Source organism: Bombus fervidus, chromosome 3, assembly GCF_041682495.2.
Source record: "Bombus fervidus isolate BK054 chromosome 3, iyBomFerv1, whole genome shotgun sequence".
NCBI classification, from domain to species: domain Eukaryota; kingdom Metazoa; phylum Arthropoda; class Insecta; order Hymenoptera; family Apidae; genus Bombus; species Bombus fervidus.
The window spans coordinates 12,676,685-12,700,299 of record NC_091519.1 but is presented as its reverse complement, the minus strand read 5'-3'; positions in this window follow the sequence as shown (position 1 = coordinate 12,700,299).

Sequence of the window (23,615 nt, the reverse complement as noted above, 5' to 3'; positions counted from 1 at the left end):
TTTTTCGTGTACCTTATTTGTCGATAGCAGAGATAATATAAAAATAACAGAAAAATTGACATATGGATGCAAAGACTATTAATGATCAAACCGATAAGTATATTTTAACTAAGATAGTTTTGTATGAATAATTCTGTTGTCTTTTTATTCGAATATGGATTACGTTTGATGTACAATTTATATTTATTTTAAAGTATATTTGATACATATTTCATAATAGATAATTTCTTAATTATTTGGAATACTAAAACGAACATAAAGACGATTAAATAAATTATTGTTCTATTTCCGATGTATGTAATCATTCTCCTATTTCAAACAAATTTTTAACGAATTATCTTATTGTTTAAATTGAGTTATATCAAAACAATTTACTTATCGAATTCAATTTCTTTTGCTACAATATGTGAATTTGCTGCAGTTAACGTCATAAACTTGCACCCTAACAACAGTTAGATTCAAATATCTCGAAACAAGGTTTCGCGCGCGTTTGTGCAGTATTCTTTAAGTATATTTAGTGGTGAACTTTTGAATTCTTGCAAATATTTTCCAATATTTATAACACGCGATAGTGTATTAGTGGAATGTATATTTCGTATTCTAATAACGAAAATTCACAGTATATATTCTAATTACGAACAATATAATTCTTGCAAACGATTGCACCGCATTCACGGTATTCGTAAGCATTTGTTCGCTATCGAGAAATATCTCATAATTTTCAACTAAATAATATTTTTCAAACTTATTCCAATTTCTTAATAATAATTTTTGAGTGTAAAAAAGTAGCAGTATTTTCTAAGTAAACGTCCGATAGGAAAAAGAAGAAAATTGTCGAAACGATGTTTCGCTTCTTTTCCAACCCCACTCTCACCCCCGCCCTTAAACAGCTTTATTTTCAGGAAATATTTGTGACCGCGCGCAATGCGGTTGTAGAGTCAGTGTTTGCTACGCTATAGTTTCTTTTCAATATTTTAAAATCACGATAGTTTTGATTAAATTCGATCGAATAATCACACACGAAAATAATAAAATTTTATCAATCAAATTTGTACGCGATATTAGAGTTCTTGTTCGCCGATTATAATTTACGCGATCGTGGTAACGTAGTCTTTTCTTTTTCTTTTTTATACATTTATTTTTTTGAATATTCGTTTTCGGTATTAGAGTCAGTGCCACCCTCAAGAGGATAAGGCCTCTCCAGGAGCTCAAGAATGTAAGTAGTTTTATATATTGTATTTCAATTTGTTCTATTTATTATATTTTGTTTGAAATATTGTTAATTATAAAATAAAAATTAATGATATTTTAGAAAGCTATAAATGTCCTTTTTAATTGAAATAAAATCTTAAAGTCTTAATATTAAAGTACGATAAAACCGTCTGATACGCATAAAAAATCACTGAATGTTTTGTTTTCAAAACTTTTGTATTAGAGTTCCAATTTACATATTTATTAGACGTTACTATTTATTATTGCTAAAGTTTCAAGTTTGTTATTACGTATTAACGATATTAATGATATCTGATGTTCTGTTATAGGCATATCACTGCTTCAACTTCTTCATCTTCTTTGAGAATGTTTTAACAGTGGCTCAAAGGCCAAGAATGTAAGTATTTTTACATATCGTACTTCTATTATATCTATTCGGTATACTTTTCTTTGATCACTATCAATTAAAGAATACAATTTGATTGAAAATTTGGGAGGTTAGTGTTTTCTGTGGTTATTCTTTCATTAAAATAAAATAAGTGTTAAAGTCTTAATACCGAATTATGAAACAAATAATTAACATATTTAAGAAATCATTAGATTCTTAATTTTTAGATTTTGAACTTTCATATTAGAGTTTCAGTTTTTATACTAATCAAAGTTTATTAGAATTTCAATCTTTATTATTACTAAAATTATTAAAGTTACGAAACCTTCATTTTTCATTATCTCCAACTTTTCAAATAGTCAGCAATCACTCATCATGTTTTCTTTTGTAACAGATTTTTCGCAACCCCCATTGCTACCATTGGCCATTCAACGATTCCTCCCTGATGATATTCGCTGGGATACCACAGCATCCAGGGTAACGTCCTCCGTTTCTTCGCATCGAACGGTGAGTCGCATGCATTTCTGTTCCTCCGGTCACTCAATCATGTCGTAGGATGAAAGGTCCGAATCGGCACGGGTGACCGGTTGTATTACGTAGAATTTCTTGCGAGCATAGTGACCGCGGGTATTTTTTATACCCGCGAGTAGTAACATTTTTTTTTCAAATTTATTAGTTTAGGATAGGTCTTCTTGCATATCGCGATTATAATAATTAGTTTTTTAATAGTTAGGTTAAACATATACATTTCCGAATATATTCGTGTTATTTATAAATATGCGTGTTAATATTCCGTAAGAATATTTGCAAATGGCAAATATCTACACGAATATACCTGTATGACATAAATATACTTGATTTTTAGCAATGAATTGATCGTGACAATATTAAGTCACGTTTATCAGGTAAGTCAATATTAAGTAAAATTCATTTTTTTCCGTACAAAAATGTGTGAAATCTTACGTGCAAGAAGACACTTCGCGACAGGCAGGTGTTTTAATCAAAGCAGTAATTTTGAACACTGCTTCTGCATTTTCGAGTATGTGCTTTGATAAAGAGATCGCCTGAGATTATTTCTTTCTTAGTAATATATTTAGAGTCAACTGTTCCATTTGATCGAATCTTAATCTTTTTTCAATTAACGCTACCTCTTTCGCAATATTAAAATTTTGTTCTTATTTATGAAATTAATAAAGTAGAGTTATTACAATATGAAACGAAGTAATGAAATATAAAATCAAAGAAAGTTAGTCCGTTAAATAAAAATTGGACAAACTAATCATCTTTTTAGATCAGGATTTTCAGGTTTAACCATTTCCGTGCCCATTGTCAGGATCTCATTTACGTGCCCAGGTGCTACTTGAATGGGAGAAAGACATTGGGCACGATGATCTAGAATTAAGTAATGTAATAATTTCTCAGCGACTGACGATGCGTTAGCGTATCGTGCACGACGTAATTTCCACATTGTGTATGTGTGTTATTAGGCCGTGGAATTGCGTCGCTTTTTTTCATTCGTTAAAACTTCAAATATTAAAAATATCGAGACATATATCGATTCAATTTACGTCTCGATACAATCACATTTTGTGATAATATCATCCACGCGATTAAGTGTATATGCACTCATAATATTGCTATCAATTGCAAATACAATTACAAGTTTACTTATATTCATTTAAAAAATATAATTTCTGTAGACGTGTCTTATCACGTTGTACGCAATGATCACTAGCCTTCGTCAGTCGATTTCAGGAAAAAGGTACGTACCCTTAGAGTGTACATGTTTGCTAAGCTCGGGTGTCGGAGGCGTCCCGGGACGTCCTCTCTAGTGTAGGACCTTTGCACCCGGGCGTTTGTGTGAGAACCGTGGAGCGAGTGTGTTGGTGTGCCCGTTTTGCCATTTTTTAAATATAGCGCTAGGTAGGATAGGTAGTATACTTTCTGGTGTGTCTGTTAATTATAAGTAGGTAGGGCCGGGCAGGTTGGCACAGTCTCTGGTCGGGTAGGCGCGTTTTCGTGTGACCAACCTGTTTCTGGAAATTGATTTGAAAAATCGACGGTGAAACCGGCACGAGTAGAGCATGCTCTCGTCTTTGGTTTTGCCCCTCGATTTTTCGAATTTCGCGGTCGCGGTCGCGAATGGGCTCGAAACGAACGTTTATCGCTCGAGCACGCACATGCGAGTGGACAACGATCACAGCTGTGATCGTTGGCCAGTCCATGCGCACTTCCATCAGCTTCCGCGGTTTATATTTTTATTTCACCTTTATAAGTTTTTTTTTTGTTTGCGATTTAGAAGTCTCGAGCTTAGATTTAAGTTTCAGCGGGCATTGCGCTCGAAGAAAGAAGAGGCTATATGCCGAAGAGGCCCGACAAACTGTCACTCAAGAGGGCAACTACCAATGGCTACCCATCCTCTGGGTCGTCCAGAGCATGGGAAGTCATTATGGTTACTACTTTGTCACTATGCTCGCTTTTAGTATTTGTAGTAGTAGTAGTAGTAGTAGTCTTTGCTTTTTTGGCCGATGTATATATCGGTCCATCGTCCCATTGGGCCAATCGCGATTTTTCGTATTAGTGTTGCGACGAATTAATCACGGATTGTATTAGAGTTACGAAATAATATCGCGGCTTTGCATTAGTGTGGCGAAAAAATGATTACGGTTTGAATTAGAGTTGCGATAAAATGATAATCGCGCTTGCTTTAGAGTAGTGAATCGTCTTTTGCAAATTTTATTATGAATTTTTAGAATTTCTTATAGAACTATACGTATCAGAATTTATCCTTTTTTCTGTTGTTTAAAATTAGATTATAAAAATGTTAGTTTTCAATTAATTTTATAGTATTGCAAGTTTCAGCATCAGAATATTTGAAGTAGCTTTTTCATATAGTAAAGAACAATTTTCATTAAATTCACTTTAAGAGTTAGCGTTGCGATATTGTTCCATCGCGAGTTCTACTAATTTTTCCTGTTAGCGTTGCGATAATGAATGATCGCGTTTTCTTAAGTAGAGTTGCGTTTATAAAATGCCCAAACCCTCCGACTGCATTTGTCGGACACTGTTTCTGGCTCACACGATACAGCTGGAAGAGCTGTGCAAGTGTGATCGTTCATCGGCAACCTCCTAAATGGTTGCACTGCGATATGTCAGCCCTCCACTCGTGATTTTTCTTATTAGTGTTGCGATAAATTAATTACGGGTTGTATTAGAGTTGCGATAAAATGATAATCGCGTTTGCTTTAGAGTTGCGAATTACGATATCGCGATTGCCTTTTGCAATTTTTAGAATTTTTCCTGTTTTGCATTGTTTAAAATTAGATTATAAAAGTGTTTAATTAATTTTATAGTATTGCAAGTAGCAATACCAGAATATTTAATGTTGCTTTTTCATATAGTAAATAATAATTTTCATTAAATTCACTTTAAGAGTTAGCGTTGCGATGTTGTTCCATCGCGAGTTCTACTTATTTTTCCCTTTAGCGTTGCGACAACGAATGATCGCGTTTTGTTAAGTAGAGTTGCGTTTACAGAATGCCCAAACCTTCCGACTGTATTTGTCGGACACTGTTCCTGGATCACACGATACAGCTGTAAGAGCTGTGCAAGTGGGGTCGTTCATCAGCAACCTCCTAAATGGTTGCACTACGATCTCTCGCTATTAGTGTTGCGTATTGTTTAAATACGAGTGCGTAGATTTAAATTTATTAGCGTTGCGTCTCAAGTTTCGGGAATTTTTAGACTTTTCTTTTTTTTTTTTTTTTTTTTAATGATAGATTAATTGATATTGCACATATAACAAAGCACTCTTCGCGTTTGATTTTGAGAATTTTTTGCTTCATAAATATTAGTAGTAAATTAGCGTTGCGAAACAAGAATATTCAGTTCCACTCTCGGCGCGTTGATCGGGTTTATATAGAGTGGAAGACGATCGAATTTTAGTAGCCCTTCTGGCTACTGCTTTGTTTCTTTTTCAGCGTCCCTTATTAATGCACCTCTTATTACTACGTTTATTACTGAAAATACTGCTATAAGACATATTCCTTTCTCAGCGTTAACGTTACCATGACTGCTAAAATACAGAACCTTATTACGAATGTATAATTTATATTTACATGTATATATTTACATTATTACATTACATACATTTCTTACATGTATATATATGTAATATATATTTACATGTATGAAATTGTGAGCGATTTCATGCGTAAAAAAGTATTATAATGAAATATCTTAATGTTGTTATGAAGGCTTGAAATATTTTTTAAAATTTAATTCATTGCGATTGGAATTAATGCTGGTGATTGTTCGTTCTTAGAACCATAACTTTTAGAATGTTTTCGACCGCGATATTTTTAATCTTTTAAGAGTAATGTAGAATTTTATAAATATTCGAATTTCATTTGTGTTACGCCATGTTTTTCGTCGAGCAGATAAGAGATTATTTCTCCGACGCTGGAGGACCGCGAGCGACGGTTAGAAATATGATCTCTACTGAGCCTCGTGGCGTAAAAATTTGCATGAAACAAAAGTTCATTCGCGATAATCGTCACGTTTGTAACAAAAATTCTGAACAAAATTATTTATGTGCATATCTTTCGGTACATTATGTTGCAAGTCACTATGTTGTTGTAGGAAATAACAGATACTGTTAAAAGTTAAAAGACGAAGCAAGTGATTTTCTAATAAGCGGGTTTTCTCTCATCTTAGTTATTTTAAATGAAATTTTTAATTTTTAATTCAGTTTAAATTCTATTACTTAAAATTCTTGTTTTCAACGTAACCCTAGTTTCGATTAAAAAGATACAAATGATTCTCTATATTCGCTATAATTTAATCAATAGTAATTTGATCTATAATTGATCATTAGTACTAGTTTATTTTTCATGTATAAAATGTTCTCGTTTTGAAGATGCCTGTTTCTTTCATATACTAAATCCAGTAAATATGTTTGTTTCAAATTTATCAATTTACAGAAAATACATTTCAGTTACATATTTGAAAATTTCATAGCATATTAAATATGTATGCTAGATACCCAAATGATTTTTCTTTCATTGCCTGATTGTTCAGGTTTCTTCTTGTTTTCCCATTTTCCCATTTTTAAAAGAAACATTTTGCGATCACGTTGGAGTAATATAACTTCTCGATATTCTCATAAGTTTAGTACAACAAGACTTTAAATTGTATATGCAGTGTCAATAGTTTCATTTTCCTTCTCTCGTTCCAAGTTAGACAAATGTATCTTTGATATAGAATGTTACCAGTACGATTGCGAATTATTGTACAATTTTGTACTGCTCAATGTAATCTTTTTCGCAGATTAATCAGATGATTAATTTTTGGAAAACAATTATATCGATCAGTACAAACATTGTACAATAATTCGATACCAAGCTAAGAACCATGCTAATACAGTCCAGTTTAGATCAAGAAAAAATACGAAGAGAATTTTGGATAATCTAAACTGGACTGCAACGTGGGACACCGATGGACACCTTGGGACGCCGTGGGACACCGTGGGACACCGTGGGACGCCGTGGGACGCCGTGGGACGCCGTGGGACGCCGTGGAACGACGTGGAACGCCGTGGGATGCTGTGGAACGCCGTGGGATGCTGTGGAACGCCGTGGGATGCTGTGGGATGCTGTGGAACGCCGTGGGATGCTGTGGAACGCCGTGAGATGCTGTGGAACGCCGTGAGATGCTGTGGAACGCCGTGGGATGCTGTGGGACGCCGTGGGATGCTGTGGAACGACGTGCGACGCCGTGGGACACCGTTGGACGCCGTTGGATACCGTTGGATACAGTTGGTCCAGTGTGGATATCCAAAAGCCGCCAAAAGAATTTTGGATGACCCACACTGGACTACAGCATGGGACACCGTGGGAGGCCGTGGAACGACGTGGGACGCCGTGGAACGACGTGCGACGCCATGGAACGACGTGGGACGCTGTGTTACGCCGTGGGACGACGTGGGACGCTGTGTTACGCCGTGGGACGACGTGGGACGCTGTGTTACGCCGTGGGACGACGTGGGACGCTGTGTTACGACGTGGGACGCTGTGTTACGCCGTGGGACGCCGTGGGACGCCGTGGGACGCCGTGGGACGCCGTGGGGCGCCGTGGGACACCGTTGGACACCGTTGGACACCGTTGGACGCCGTTGGATACCGTTGGTCCAGTGTGAATATCCAAAAGCCGCCAAAAGAATTTTGGATGACCTACACTGGACTGCAACGTGGGACGTCGTGGGACGCCGTGGGACGCCGTGGGACGCCGTGGGACGCCGTGGGACGCCGTGGGACGCCGTGGGACGCCGTGGGACGCCGTGGGACGCCGTGGGACGCCGTGGGACGGCGTGGGACACCGTGGGACGACGTGGGACGCCGTGAGACACCGTGGGACATCGAGGGACAACGTGGGGCACCATGGAACACCGTTGGACACCGTGGGACAACGTGGGATGCGTGCGTTTTAGCCCTAATTAGTCATAAGGTAGATACCTATGTTATGTATTGTAATGCATTGTAAGCTCATTCTATAGAACGATACTTGTCTATCTTGGAATCCATTCTTCGAGTTTTATCTTTGAAAAAATAAAAATCTTTTCTCTCTTGATCACCTCGCTTACCACATTAGAAAAATTGTTCCCGCGATTTATCGTTTCACGATCGCTCAGTTCTTTCAAACTGCCGCGTGGCGTACTCGCTCGCGCGTATTCCGGGTACGCGCGGGTCAACGTACACGGGACAACACTTTGGATTCGCTGGTCGCCCAAGGACACCTCTTGTCTCGGTGACTACTCGACGACTGCTCGTTGTTTGCCTCGAATCGCGGGCGTTGTCATCACGCTGGTGATACCTGTGAATCTGTTGACGATTGAGTCGCAGTTCTGCAATACTGTCCGATTGGTACTTCGGTACTTGGACAGGGGACCTGCATTTAATGTCCTCCGTAATTCTGTTCGAACTCGCGGGGGTGGACCCCACTGTTCAGTTGGGGCCTTGCCTTTGTAATCCTGTTCAGCGGTCCCTTCCCGGGTTCAACTGTTCAGTTGGAGTGTGTTAAATTGCAGGCCCATTTGCTGGACACTGGTATCATCGGTAAGTGCCATCGACCGTGATAAGATCCAAACGACGTGACAGGAATCGAGCGAAGGTCAATGCTTGCGCTACCACTGAATCTTAGGGTTATCTGGTGCACGGGGGTACGTCACGTAGGTTTGTTAGTTCTTTCGAGAGATCGTGATTACGTTCGTTCCGGGCGAACCGCGGTTTTTCTTTCATCGCCTGATTGTTGAGGCACCTTTTCCATAGTAGCCTCATTTCTTTTCTTTCGTTCCAAGTTAGACAAATGTATCTTTGATACGGAATGTTGCCGATAGGGTTGCGAATTATTGTACGATGTTTGTACCGATCGATGTAATCGTTGTGTGTGAGATGCATGTTGCGTTGTGTGGGAGATAGATATTGCGTCGTGTAAGCTTTGTTTTACGTTTGTAAAGATTCGTGTAACTGCTGCGTAGGATATAGGTGTTTCGCGGTTAGTCTACGAAATAACTATCTCTGTACGCAGGCCCATGATCGAGTAGAGTCAGAACTCGACATTCTTGCCAATAGGTTGAATGTCGAGACCGATGCATAATGTTAAATAACTCATGGGCGGGTCTCGTGCGTAGTCACCTCCTCGTGGTGAGACCTGGTAATTGGCATCGTTTTCCAAAAATTAATCAGTTGATTAATCTTTGGAAAACGATACCAAGCTAAGAACTACGCACCAGTCCAGTTTGGGTCACCAAAAGCCGCGAAAAAAATTTTGGATGTTCTAGACTGGACTAATACCCTCTCGCGGGGGGTACCGTTGGGCACTGTTGGACACCGTGGGACATCGTTGGATGCCGTGGATCATCGCGGGACATCGTGGGACATCGTGGGACATCGTGGGACATAGTGGGACATAGTGGGACATCGTTTTTTAAGATGAATATATCTAGGCTAAAGCCAATATGCGCGATGTTTGCACGAAAATACATTTTGAAATTTAGCGCAAAAAGTTAAATGTTGCGTCGTGTAATTGTTTCAAATATTGAACTGTCAGGTAGAGTAATTAATTTCACAAAGTATCATTTTTAAATTTTCGCTCGAAGTTAAGATCATTGATGCGAAAGGCTGTCAGTAACCTGCGATTTAATGTATTCTGTTTTAAATTGATTGTAGTTCTAAGATAGTAATTAAGTCAGTATTATGCCTCATTGTTTAGTCAACGAGGGACGTCAAGGGACGACGAGGGACGACGAGAGACGATGAGGGATTTATTCTTTATTTTACATATTTATACTTTAGTTCTACATTTAAACCTTACTCGTAACCTTTAATTTTAAGTCTTCGTGTTAAACCTTACTTTTAAATCTTCCTTTCAAGTTACGTCATTAGTGTTAAACCTTACTTTTAAGTCTTAGTTTCTACTTGCGTCGTTAATTTTAAGTTTTACTTTTAAGTTACGTTAGTAGTTTCAACCCTTAATTTTAGTATATTTGTGAAAATCGATGTAGATACTTGATGCGCAGAATATATTTATCCGCAGAAAGAGATATTTTTAGTCCACGAAATCTATCATTTATTTACAAAATAGGCTACATAACAACCAACCAACGAAACGATCACACTGAATTTGTGAATTCTGAACAGAAAATATTTTACGTCTAGCCACGACTCACCATCGTATAGAATTAATTACTACATGAAAGGCTGAAGATCTAATCTAACTCTGGTATACGAAACTGCGTTATACGCAAACGGTATACAAGTATCCAGCCCTATCGGCCACGAAATTTCAAAGTGACAAGCTGTACCGTGCTATCCGTATCAAAGTCGTGACGCAACTTAGACTATCTCTATCTAAATGATCACCTTAAGCAGGCATGGCGAGTTCAGCAAAATTGGACGCTATCGTCAAAAGCAGAGATAACCGATACATTCTTTGAAAATTAATTATTTCAACTAATAACTACACGGCATATCAATGCGTAGATTGTCGATTTTTCTGCATTTTCGAAATATTAAATATTGTAGAAATATGTAAAATGTATATACACAACATATTCAAAATAGAATGTTCATACTATATGTTCATGTTCATACTATAATGTTCATACCATGTTCATACTATAAAGTGAATGAAAAATTTTGTAGGTATATGTAATATGAGATATACGTATATTATATATCTATTTTTATTACATATGTATTCTTTAAGTATGTATATGTACCTACTGAATATATCAGTAAACTAACATTTGGAATTGTTTAAAAAATGTTACATTTATATTTTCATACAAACTATTGCTAATGAAAGTTGAAATTAACTTTAAGCGTAAATTTCACATTTCCCGCATTGCCATTACATCTAAGAAACTTAACTAGACTTTAGATAACATACTGTATAGCAAGCGAATAAGCCTCGAAATGCAAGCTCGACAGATTCTTCGGCTACCGAACGGCTTACGAATCAACGAAATCAGCAAATTCGTGGCACACGATCGAAACTCGGAAAACTCAGGCTCAGTTTCGCCGTGGCTTTTCAAACTTCGACCGGCTAAAGGGATAACGATGGTCGTATATACTATATATGTATACGTAGAAATCGAGAGGAGAAAAGAAGCGAGAAAAGATTGGTGTGACCCCCTTTCCGAGCGAGTTTTCAAGATGAACGAGTCATGCGAACCAACCAGCGTCACGCTGTCATCCAAGGAACGGAAAGAGCCAGACGGAAGAATTGCAGGAATGAGAAGGTGCCTAGCTAGATAAGACGTGAGTCACATACATAAGTCACTGCGACAGAGTAGCTCTCGCAGTCAGAAATTTTTAGTTCGTGCTTGGATAACTCGCGTATATATACGTAGAATATTTCAGTCACAGGGAAAGAGAATTTTTCGTATAATAATCGATTGCATTTTGATGCATCGATGCATAATAATGAAGCAGTTTCCGCGCGTTAATTATTAACACCGACCTGTGGTCCACGGGCAATTTCTGATCTGTAACGATCATTAATATTGAAGTCTTAGAAGATATTTGAACTATGGATAATGCTAGATGGTATTTTTAAACGTTTACATGCGAGAACTTTGTTTCTTCGTTCAAAGACACGAATGTTGTTAATTTACAGATTCTCAATAGATATTAACGAAAACTAATAATGTTTAAGCGTTTAATTGTTTAAACATCGTCTAATTAGATGAAAGATACGGTCTTTTAAAAACTCGAAATTACATATTAAATATAGGAGATGCTTTTCTTAAGGCTTTATGAATTAACAGAAATATTTAATTTCAGGATATACGTGAGAGATGTAATAATTTTCATTACATACAAACAACACGATATCGAGTATTTTAAGAGATATTAATGATATGTCATATTAATGATGGATTATAATTAATAATATTATAGGATATTCAATATTGAATTCTATATTGTAATATAAACTTGAAAGGTTCGATTATGCCTATTCGAATAATTCTTTTCAAAAATATGAATCTACAGTGATTCCGATATTTGAGATATAATTAATTCTCTTAGTAACATGTTATGACGATAACAAAGACAATACACGTAATGTAAAGCACAACAACGCTTTTGTTTTTACTTGATTACCATTTAATTGGACGAGCAGTTGCGTGGTATTGCTTCAATGTCTTTGAGGTATTAAATGTATAACGCCGTGGCAGCTCGATATCGTACATTCTACGTTCCGGTTCACCACGAACGCAGCTCCATAGAAGCTAATTAATAGGGAAACCTACTGATGTATTAATTCGGACATGTTAAACAGGAACCGCACACAATCTAATAGCAGACTATTCGATCCGCAGAGCCGTAAGTTCGACATACCTGTCTTATTAGATTAAATGTGCGCCAACTGTGATGAATTGAGCCGAAAGTGATAAGGCAATCGAGAAAATTAATCGAAGAAGTATCTATAGAATTTACAATTTCGAGAATGCTGGAACGTTTATTCAATATAGGTAGAAATATGGTCTTAAAGAGGTTCATTTATATTTTACTTAGAATGCATTGCCGAATAACTTGAACCTCGAAAATGTGTTAGATAAAATTCTATAAGTTGAATACTCGATATCAAGAATGTATAAATCGATGTCTCTAGACGATATACGAACCGACGTTCTAAGAATATCTTAAGGAGAAATTGTTAAATATCTACTTGTTGACCAGAATCGAGTTAACCTGAATAGGAAATTCGATCAAACTGAAAAATAAATGATTTAGTTATCACTAGATCGCAGGAAAGAATAGATATATTAGTGCAAGAAAATTGAAAGCGGTACGATCATTCTGAAACGCTTTCAACGTTAAAGTAGTAAATTATAATTTCTAGATCTATCCGCTTGTAAATGATAATTTATAATATTATTTACAATTATTATACCATATATGGTTGAAGTAATGAGATGCAATACACCCGATATAACATTAATACTTCCGGTGTTTATTAACTATTACTGGTAATAAATCCGTGAATTAATACATCACTGAATGTTTATACATCACTGAAAATCTAACTATATTTCATTTCAAACGCTCAAACAAACAACATCTAAAATCAAATAAATCCTCAGATATTTTACGTATACATATAGACTAGGTACTTCATTTATTATCGCGTAATTTATATTACACTAAAGAGATACAACAAGTTTCGAAAAATGCTATTGTATTGGTAAAATAGCAATTTGGAAATAATAATTGAATCGTAATAACAAAATTTAATATTAAACCCGCTCTATAGGATTCCATCTTTCACCGGCAAAATAACCGAAAAATAAGAGAGTATCGGGTTCCATCCCGAGCGACACAAATTAACTCGCGAATCGCCATTCTTAACCATATTTACGTAGCTTCGATTATTAACTTCTACCATTGGTCACGCTCGATCTTGTCGCGTTTAAAGATGTAGCTCGTTGCCAGCCCCCTACGCTAATTATCATGTGTGCACGGATCGTCGACACCCTAACAGGCAGTATCGTGCAAACAAAGTAAGGAAGTCGAGCGTGTAACGACGAGTATTCCGCCGTGGAGCATTTAACCAAGATGGAAACGGCGCGCGATTCAACCGGGCGTTTCCGGTTCCCTTGCGATCTGTAATCGACGAGACCATTCGACCTCTCGGCGGTTCGTTCGCGACTTCCACCGTTCCATGGCGATTCTTTCCACGGCCGTTGCCAGCCAATAGGTGTACGCGATTAACGAAACCGAAACGGAATGGCCTTCAGTGCCAAGACTCGTTGGAAAAGTCTGCGTTTTCCCCCGAGGCGACCCTCGCCATCGAATATCGAACATTTTCGTCTCCTCTGGCTCTCCGCGGCTCAGTGTACATTATATAAGGCGCAATTGGGTTTATTAGACGTACAAATTGTCCGGCTGCCAAGGCCGCTAGCAAAGACACGTTTTTTAGATTTAATTATCTCCGTTGGCACGCGAACGTGCTCGTAAAATTGAACGATCGTTATTATCCATCGGACGGGAGGAGAATTTTCCAGACTTTAAAGAGCTTCCGGTGAATCGCATCAATGATTCGACAAAATCACTGGAACGGATGTATTTGCTTTGGAAATAATTTGTATAGCGGGCGGTATGATAAATGTAATTGATGTTAAGTGGAGGATGGGAGTTGCAATGGATTATCAACTTTTGATAAGAGTAGCGGGATCTATATATGATATATATGTAGACGATTACAGGATTATAACGTTCCGCTTCCACACATATATTGCACGCAGCCATAGTAAGCGAATGTAATGAGGGGAAACGCGTCGTTCTTCGAGATCCGTTTTATGGTCCGTTGTATCGCGGATCGTACGAGAGGTATTTCACGTATTTGTAAAATACGACAGTGTTGGCTTTAGTATTAAAGATTTAGAATTTTTAGGATCGTGGCAAGAAGTTCTAAAATTGGAACATTTATATAGTCAGAGTAACGAGATAAATTGAATTTCCAATTTTTGAAAGATCGTTTCATACTTTAAAACATGAAAATATCAATAAAGCACTCGTTACTACCCGCTCGATAATATTCACATAACTCAACTTATTAATAGTCGAAAGAAATTTGATTCTATTATATCTACACAACTCAATTTAATACTAACAAATTCCATAGAGATTTTAGTTTATCATAGAAGAAGATCGCGGTAGATATTATAACGAGACTTTCAACTTAAATTCTTTCAGCCGGCAACAGATGATTTCGCTGAAAATGAAACGCACCGCGATCAGTGCCGCCCACGAACCGATTCGTCGAACGATTTTGCCTACAAGCCGGTTTCGCTCGTTCTTTGCCCTTTTATTTATTCATCCCCACCTCCTGTCGACCACTAACAATTCCGATTCCCGACCACTGTTCCCTGTATTCAACGCTTTCCACCCCCCTCGTGACTAGACCAATCTTCAGCGACATTCCGCTGCCAAACGTGTCTGCTTAATTACGGAGAATCCCGGTCCAGTGGCATCGCATACATGGCATTTCGCAGCTTGCGAATTTTCAATTGGCACACGTGTACGGTAGCTGTAATACACACAACTTGTGACACAGATGTACGAGTTGGTAGAAAGAAATTTTTCAACTAATGTTACTAATGTAGGGATTCGTATTTTTCGATATTTCTTTTCTTTTCGAACAAATTTTATAATCCTGCTACGATCCCAGAATTTTCATATTTTAATTTTGCACTCGTCTTAGAAAACCAAACGATTTTGAATGTTCAAAGAAGATGTTTAACATAAAATCGAATCGCGAAGCATACTATTGGGTTGGCAACTAACTGATTACGGATTTTGTCATTAGGTAGTAATGACTTTTACGTCTGTAGACGTAGAAACGTCTGAAGAATAGAATCTCGCTATATTGGTCGAATCATTATATAGGCAAATAGGAGAATACGAAGAAAGAAAGAATAACAAGATGTTCCAATTAATCTAATGTACGGGAACTTTAATTGCTTAGAAGGCAAGTGACGATTATTATAATTTTTAAACGTCGACCATGTGAAATGCCGACAATTTTCCAGTGAATTTTAAAGCGTTTTTCTGACAGTTGTGGATTTGAAGTTTTTAAATAAAAAAAGTAAAAAATTACGCTCTGGACAAAATCGTGGGCGACAGAAAGTAAAATTTGCGATAATACCGCGGTGCTAAAACATAATTGTGGACGGAAATAAATCTCGCGCCACAGAAGGGAGAACAACAAAGATCAAGCGAAAATTCTTTACGCTTAGCTCCATGTGACTTTTGCAATTAATTTTAAATTGCCGCCTGGTGGCCATACAAAGAGACATTTCGTAGCGAGGGAAATAGAATAAAGAGCGACCGAGGAGAGGAACTGGCCGTCGGCCATTTTAAAGCGACTCAGCCACTTAACGTGCGTTTCGTAATTTGATTTAATTGAAATACGTAATGATCGCGACGAAACAACTTCGACGTTGCCTATTTGCATATTTTTGAAGAATTATGGAGTGTATTAAATATCATCGAGTATATTAAAATAAATAAATAAACAAAAAGGCGGCAATAATTTTCTCTTCTAATTAAGTCGATTTTAAGGGAAAAAATTATAAAAATTGAATATAACCAGGATAGTTCTACAAAGCAAATTAAAAAGTCAAGTATTAAAAATTTGGTATTAATATTCGTCGATATTAACGTTTTATTAGTGTTGATAGTATTTGAAATTTCTAATTCTATATGTTGGAATGCTGTATATTTGAGATATTGTTATCAAATAATAATATATTACAGTGAGAGAAATTACATGTATTTTGATACTCGGCGAGCTGATTTCTGTGAAATTCTAGATTTAAAACAACGCAAACATGCAGTTTTCATATGCATATAAACAGCGGACAACTTAAATTCGGATGAAATATTTCCGCGAGACTTCTCTGCGGAGTTTTCTGCCAGCAGAAATTAAACGTACGGAATTTATACGTTCTGACACAATTTGTTGCTTTTATAATTACTGTTACTTATGACAAATATTCCTTTCTTTTTTTTTTCGACAATATGTATAAAAAAGATGATACAAGCAAAATTATTCTTTGATACGCTCCATCAGCAAGTGCAGTTGGAAATGGTTTGTTATAAAATTTTCAAAATGTTTTTTACGTGCTCATATTTCTATTCCTCGTCTATTTGAGCATGTTCGCTATTTACAGTATAAAATAGAATCTTTTCCAGATGATATAAAATACATGAAAAATATTTGTATCGTTGAAATAGTGGATTAATAGTTGATTTTTTGAGGAATAAACTTGGCGCTTTTAAATATCCCACGAAATTTAAAAGATTTAAAGTTTATCGAAGATACATTTTAGTTTTTGCGCGTTGATAAGAAAAATTAAACGAAAATACAAAGAGCAAAGGAAATGAAAATCTAGATTACCCTGAAAATAATGGAATAACAACCACGTTTCAGGATCACTTGGGCACACGTTATTATTTATTAAATTATTATTGCTCGTCTCAGTATCAACAGTATTTGAACAGTATTTGAACAGTATTTGAAACAGCTACTTAAATTTATATGAAAGTGCAAACGACAACTTTTAGTATGAATGAATGCTCGTTTTTCGCGATAATATACATACAATAAACGCAACTTCTAATTATTTATGCACCGTGTATGTATATTCAGAAATACAAAATTAATAGAGAATTACTACATTCAATTTTCTTCCTATACATATAGATTTATAAATTACTCTGTGAAATTGAAGTCAATTGGATAATAACATGAATTAAGCGAGGGATCAAATTATACAAATCGCGATATTCTACACGAAACAGTTTTGCATGAAATAGAATCCACTTATTCATGTAAAATTCAGCAGATACTAATGTACACTGATTACGAGCAATGGTAAATATCCCAGAATGTTTTAGGGAAATGAATTAGTATACAAATTTCTTTATTCAAAAAAGCTTTTACAAAATTCATCTCATTTATCTCTACTTCATACTGTTTCATGCCATTCATGCTATACATTGGTCAATTATTAGTGTATTATAAGCTATTACATTATTTTACCAATAACATGCACTGCCACGTACCATTCAGCCTTAAAATGTTATACTTTATTGTATTTCTTATTACAATTGTTCCAAGATTGTAAAACATTCGATGATTGTTTCGATTAAATTTATATACTATTTTATTTAGAAGATTTTTTAGAGAACTTTTCTAGAAGACATTAATCTATTACTCACTGCACTAATTTAATCTTAATCATATTTTCTCAGCAATTAAATACATCCTACTTCTTCCAAAGTGAAACATATAAAAAATAAAAATGTTTTCTGGACCATTTTCTCTTACGAATATAAACTTGTCTATATCGTCGCGAAACAGAAAGAATGTTCTACGCTTTGCCAAAACTATTGAATCAACAATGTTGTACAAAACTGTACAATTTTCTATAAATTTGTAAATCGAACTAACAGATCCTTAAATCCATAGATCTCCGACAAATTGTAGAAAACTGTTCATTTTAAATCAAGTTATACCTTTTTACATCTATCATTTAGGAGAAAGCTACATTTATCATGAAACAATCTAATATAATATTGTTATTTTATCAATACAAAATAAATGTATTGCCTAAAGGAAGGAAAGAGAGGAAAATAAAGGAAAATATATCGTTTATCTGTGGAAGCACGGTAGCGAAGAAGGGAAGTTAGGGACGAAGTACATGTAGGAAATCGAAGTACATTCGAAAAGCCGGATATTCCTCGAAACGAGAAACTCCGAGGAGGAGAAAGACAACGAGAGGGCAATTAAACCTTATCGTCTGGCGCGCACAGTGTTCGTCGTTATCATTTACGCGGCTTACATGCTTTCCTCCTTCTAATCTCGTCTCTAACACAACCTTCCTTTGTTCTGAGCTTCCAAATAATTATCGGTCATAACTTATATTGTTCGCAATGGAACGAAATGGAGGAAAATTATTTCTATTCTGATTAAGAATAAGATATAAGATATAAGACGTTTTTGAGAAATATACAGCTCGTTTCGTTAGTATCGTCACAAAGAATTTACTTTTTACGGAATATTTTAGATTCTAAGGATGTTAATTCGCATAACTACGGACAACTTAAAAAATAAAGCGCAACGAACTATAAACGATTCGTTATTGTTGTATTGTCTTAACAAGATAGTTAGAAGTAGAAATCTATTTCAATTACGAATTGTAGCGTAGTTACGAAATATGAATTTTAAGCTTGTTACTTATGCAAACATCGTACACGTAGGATGACAATAAAAGTGGAACGATGAACGATGTTTCCCACAAGAGATATAGGTTCCTTATCTCTGAAACTGTAAAATGTAAAGATTTTCAACACGTTGCGTTTCATTTTCCAACGTTCCTTACTTGCTACGAAACAAATTATCGAATCAGTAAAACTAAAACTGTTGAATATCGGCTTGCGGTTATATGACTCGAGGCTATCGCTGTTTGATTATCTCAAAGCGATATATCACCTCAAAATTATTTTTTCTTCGGAACCCTCGAATCATTGCTTCTCCGAACAAAGGATCAACCAGGATAAAATTACCTCACATCGTTGAACCGTACATTTGAACATAAACTGACGAACAAGTTGTCCAAAGGTAATTCGCAGAAGATATATGACGTACAAGGGCGGCGTATTCGGTCAAAATCGTGTATTGTTTTACGATAAAACGCAACGAAACTGTGAACCGCGTAAAAATCGCAATGCCTCGATGATGTCACGTTGACAGACACTTCCAAAGAGGATTTTTTTGTTGGGCGGGAAAAAAAAATATTCTGCTGATATTTTATCGGCATCTGGTTGTATTTCGATGTTTTTTTTTATGGCATACATATGAATATCTTTTAGTTAAAGAAACGTTGCGTAAAAATTCTTACGATTGGTACAAAGTAATTTGTAGATACCTGATGGCTGATCCGTAAATGCTACAAGCAAATTGGAGGGTAAAGAAAGCAGAAGAAAGGGCGAATATTAGAGTAACACGATTAAATTAAACGCCGCACAATGAATTAAAATGATTCTTTCTCTCAGTGTATATACCTACTTGTTACAAGAAAAAAGGAACACCTTGACGAATCGACACCTGTTCATGAATGCAAAGTAAACGCTTCGCTTTAATTGCTCTTTCAGCATCGTCAAAAGCACTCGAACACTTTCTAACGGTGAATCGCATATTCACGATACTCGAGGAGGTCATCAACCGAATGATGAATCGAGCCATTGAGCCTAAACAGACTTTTTCAGTAACCACCTATGTATACCACATTCACGAATATCCATGTACAGAAGGTAGAGGAATTCGAGTGGGCGGAATTAAAGGAAAAGCTATTTTCCATTTCGTCAGTTTGCTTCATTTTTGTCACAGTCAATTGAAAAATTATTGGATAAACGAATTACCTTTATAAGTTTACACGTTGTAAGTAGATATACAACAAGTGTTTGTAACGTTGTCACTTCTCTATACTTTTCAATTTATGCAGCTGTTGAATATAAAGATTCTGAAAGGCTCGTTTATCACTAGATATAATAGATATAAGCGGATTTTTATGCAAATTTCTACTTCTATCAACAAATTTATCTATCATTTTATCTATCAGCAATTATAACGAGTACTATGTATATTCCAGAGGAAGTAATAATAAACAGATCTCTTTTTAATATAATATTTCATAATAAGCCTTCAACGACGAACAGTGAATCTCTGTTGACACAACACTTTCCAATGAATCTTCTCAATCTGGCTTTCATGACATCTAATCAATATCTGTCTCTCTTGCTTCTTATCGCCTCGCTTCCTTAGTGACGATCCCGAAGCATCTTCAATTTGATAACAGAAATGGAACGTCTACAATTTGGAAACGCTTCAAACCAAATGAAATATCGAATACCGACATGTAGTAAGATTAACAAGATAAGAGAACGACGTAGGTGTAAGTTAGACGTAAATTAGGATAAGATAGAACGTGGTAGGATAAAGTAGAATAAAATTGTGTATGTTAGTGTGAGAGATGCGGATGATATATTTAATTGATAAGAATCGAATAAAAAGGAAGACTCGTAATTCTAATGAATCAATAAAATGTACTATTACTGTATATTTCGTATATATTTTTGTACGTTACTTGCATTTTGTACATTCGTGCAGATTTCAATTTCTCGTGAACGCATACGAGTCCGCAGTCAATTTATTATTATTAGAAGCGTACACAGCCACAATGAATCGCTTACGCGAATCTAAATGAAGTTGTTCGTTAGTACGTAATTTGCGGGAGTAGCAAGAACCTGTCTTCCTTTCCCATAGGACAAGCGTAGAATTACGAGACGGCGAAACTGTGCGTTGGTCAGCGGTAAAAACCGGGACAACTGCGGACGTCCTCGAACCTTAAAATTCATGCCCGATGATCTATGCATGAACGTGCGCTTCTGACGAAAAGAAAGAGGATTACACGCTGTTATAGCGTTGACAAAGTTGCACGCTTTTTTTTATACGTTAAAAAAGACTGCCTATTGAACTATTCACGCGCGATTCAACCTTGCTAATACGCTTGCAAAACGATGAATCGGCGTTTTCTTTGAAGAATAAAATTTAATACCATGGCGAACGATCATAAATGCTATCGTATAAAAGGACGCAGTGGAAAGCGAACGTATAAAAGACAAAATGACATCGATTGAACCGTGATTTTTACTGTAATTATTTATCGCAATCTGAAAACTATGTCCACGTATCTAGTTTTTTCCTGATCTTGTTACTTTCGCCGAAGATTGATTTTATTATTCAGATCAGAATGAACAATTTATTTATTGTTTGAAATATATATATTGTTTGAAATATCGACGAGACTATTATAATTACGAGATTATTATAATTTAATCGAATCGAAATAATGCCACGTGTCTAGTTGCTTTACATCATCGAGAAATATGATAATTTTCATAAGATGTTTCGTTTATAAAATTGCTTGTCTTCACGCGAAACGATATCATCGACACATTTTTTTCTAATGTTGAAATAGTTCCATTATGATGTTAGTTAATGATTTACTTACATGTATATTTAATTATCGATTATTAATGTCGAATTGGTTTGCAAAGTGTGTTACATTTACGTATTATTGTTCTACCAAACTGTATGAACCTAACCCTAATCATACTTTAATTAAGTTTAATTATCAAATATAGGTATAAAATATTTTCACTCGTCCCTTGCAATTAAATTTAATTATCGCGTAAGAGTGAAAATATTTTCTGGCCACTCTTTGCGCTAAATTCTCCAACATCAACAAAATCTAGCGGTCAAAGCAAGAGATCCGATTGCGATGAAAAGATACGATTCGCGAAGCAAACAAGGTGGCATATCAGTCGGTACATTTAGCGGAGCTGTCAGAATTGCGTATTGTTCGACAGTAAAAGGCGAAAGAGAGCCGGCGCGAGAATGTGAACGCTGGTGAATGATGGTCGTATAAAATCCAAGTGGCACGAAGCCGGGGCAGAAAGCAAGGAATAAAGTGCAGCAACGTTCAGCAACAACGTTCCGCCACTAACCACTGGCGATCGCGGCTCTTTTTTACGTCGAGTGGCGAACGCCGCGTATAAAATGTGTTACGTATGTACGAGAACGTGTCACCAGAAGCTGTCGGGCCATTTTAGTATCTCAAAGCGACATAAGATGCGGCTCGCCGGAAGAAACGCTTCAAGCTTTTTGCGTTTCTGTCACAGCCTGTTTGTCGTTCCGCCTGCCGGAGAATGTATGAGTTTTTAGCTCTCGAACATCAACCGGGAAATAAGGAAACGCAATGGAGTATAGTGGACCATTTATTGGTCACGAACAGAAGAATCTCCCGGCCAATGGATTGATTAGTAAGACGATTTGTTTCTGGAAAATCGAAATGGAATGTTCAAGACGGAATTGGTCGTGGGAAAGAGAATGTTTCTCTTTTCTAAATAACGAACCGTTATTAAACGATCTTGTACAGGTGTTGGAAAGAAAATGGTGTCTACTATTAGATGCTGGATCAAAGACACGCATAATCAGCATTGGAAATATTCGAATATCTTCTTGATATTCTCGACGGTTATTAAATGCTAATACGATGCATGAAAGAATTGTTTTAATTACTTGGATAGGCACAAGTCATAACATTATTTTGTCAATTAATGGACTACGAATTATAACTTTTAGATGTGAAGAGAAAACGTTTCCTGATCCGAGGTCTTGCAAAGAGATTGCTTCGAAGTATCGATACTATCTTTTTTCTAGTTCACGACGAATATGCTATAATCTTGAACTAATGGACGAAAATTTGGCAAAAGTTTCCTCAAACGAATAACACCAAATGATTGAATTGCGCATAAGCACAAACTTCTAATAAGATTACGACCAGACCATTAAATTACAAGCAAACTACGAAAGCACCTTAAAAACCCAATCCGAAATGAGAAAGAACATTAAAAAGCGGATCTTTTTGCCGAAGGAATATTCGCGTCTCGATCACGAAGATTTCAATAAATCCATAAAAATGAAGTCGGTAAAAGTCGATTCGGGGACGTCGTTTGGAATCCGCGCCGCGGTTATTCCGTTAGCGGCGTTGTTTTTCCGCGACCATAGAGGGAAAAAGAAGCAATTCGCGCAAGGCACGGCGCATATTAAACGACATGCATGAAAACGGTGGCAGCGGTGCGTCCGTAAGAGAGGGACGCGCAGTTTTGCAAACGATCCAGCTGGCTCGTGTCGGCTCGTGTCACACACCTTGCTTCGCCTCTGCACGCCTGTTGTCGCTCTTTTTTCCGAGTAACGACAATTTGCGGCACGCCTGTCAGCGTTTTTCCTCGCAACGAACACTCGCGGCTCTTCGCAAACGGATGAAAATCGGTCGATCGCCGACGTGCGCCATAGAAACCGTAAAACCACAAGTTCAGCA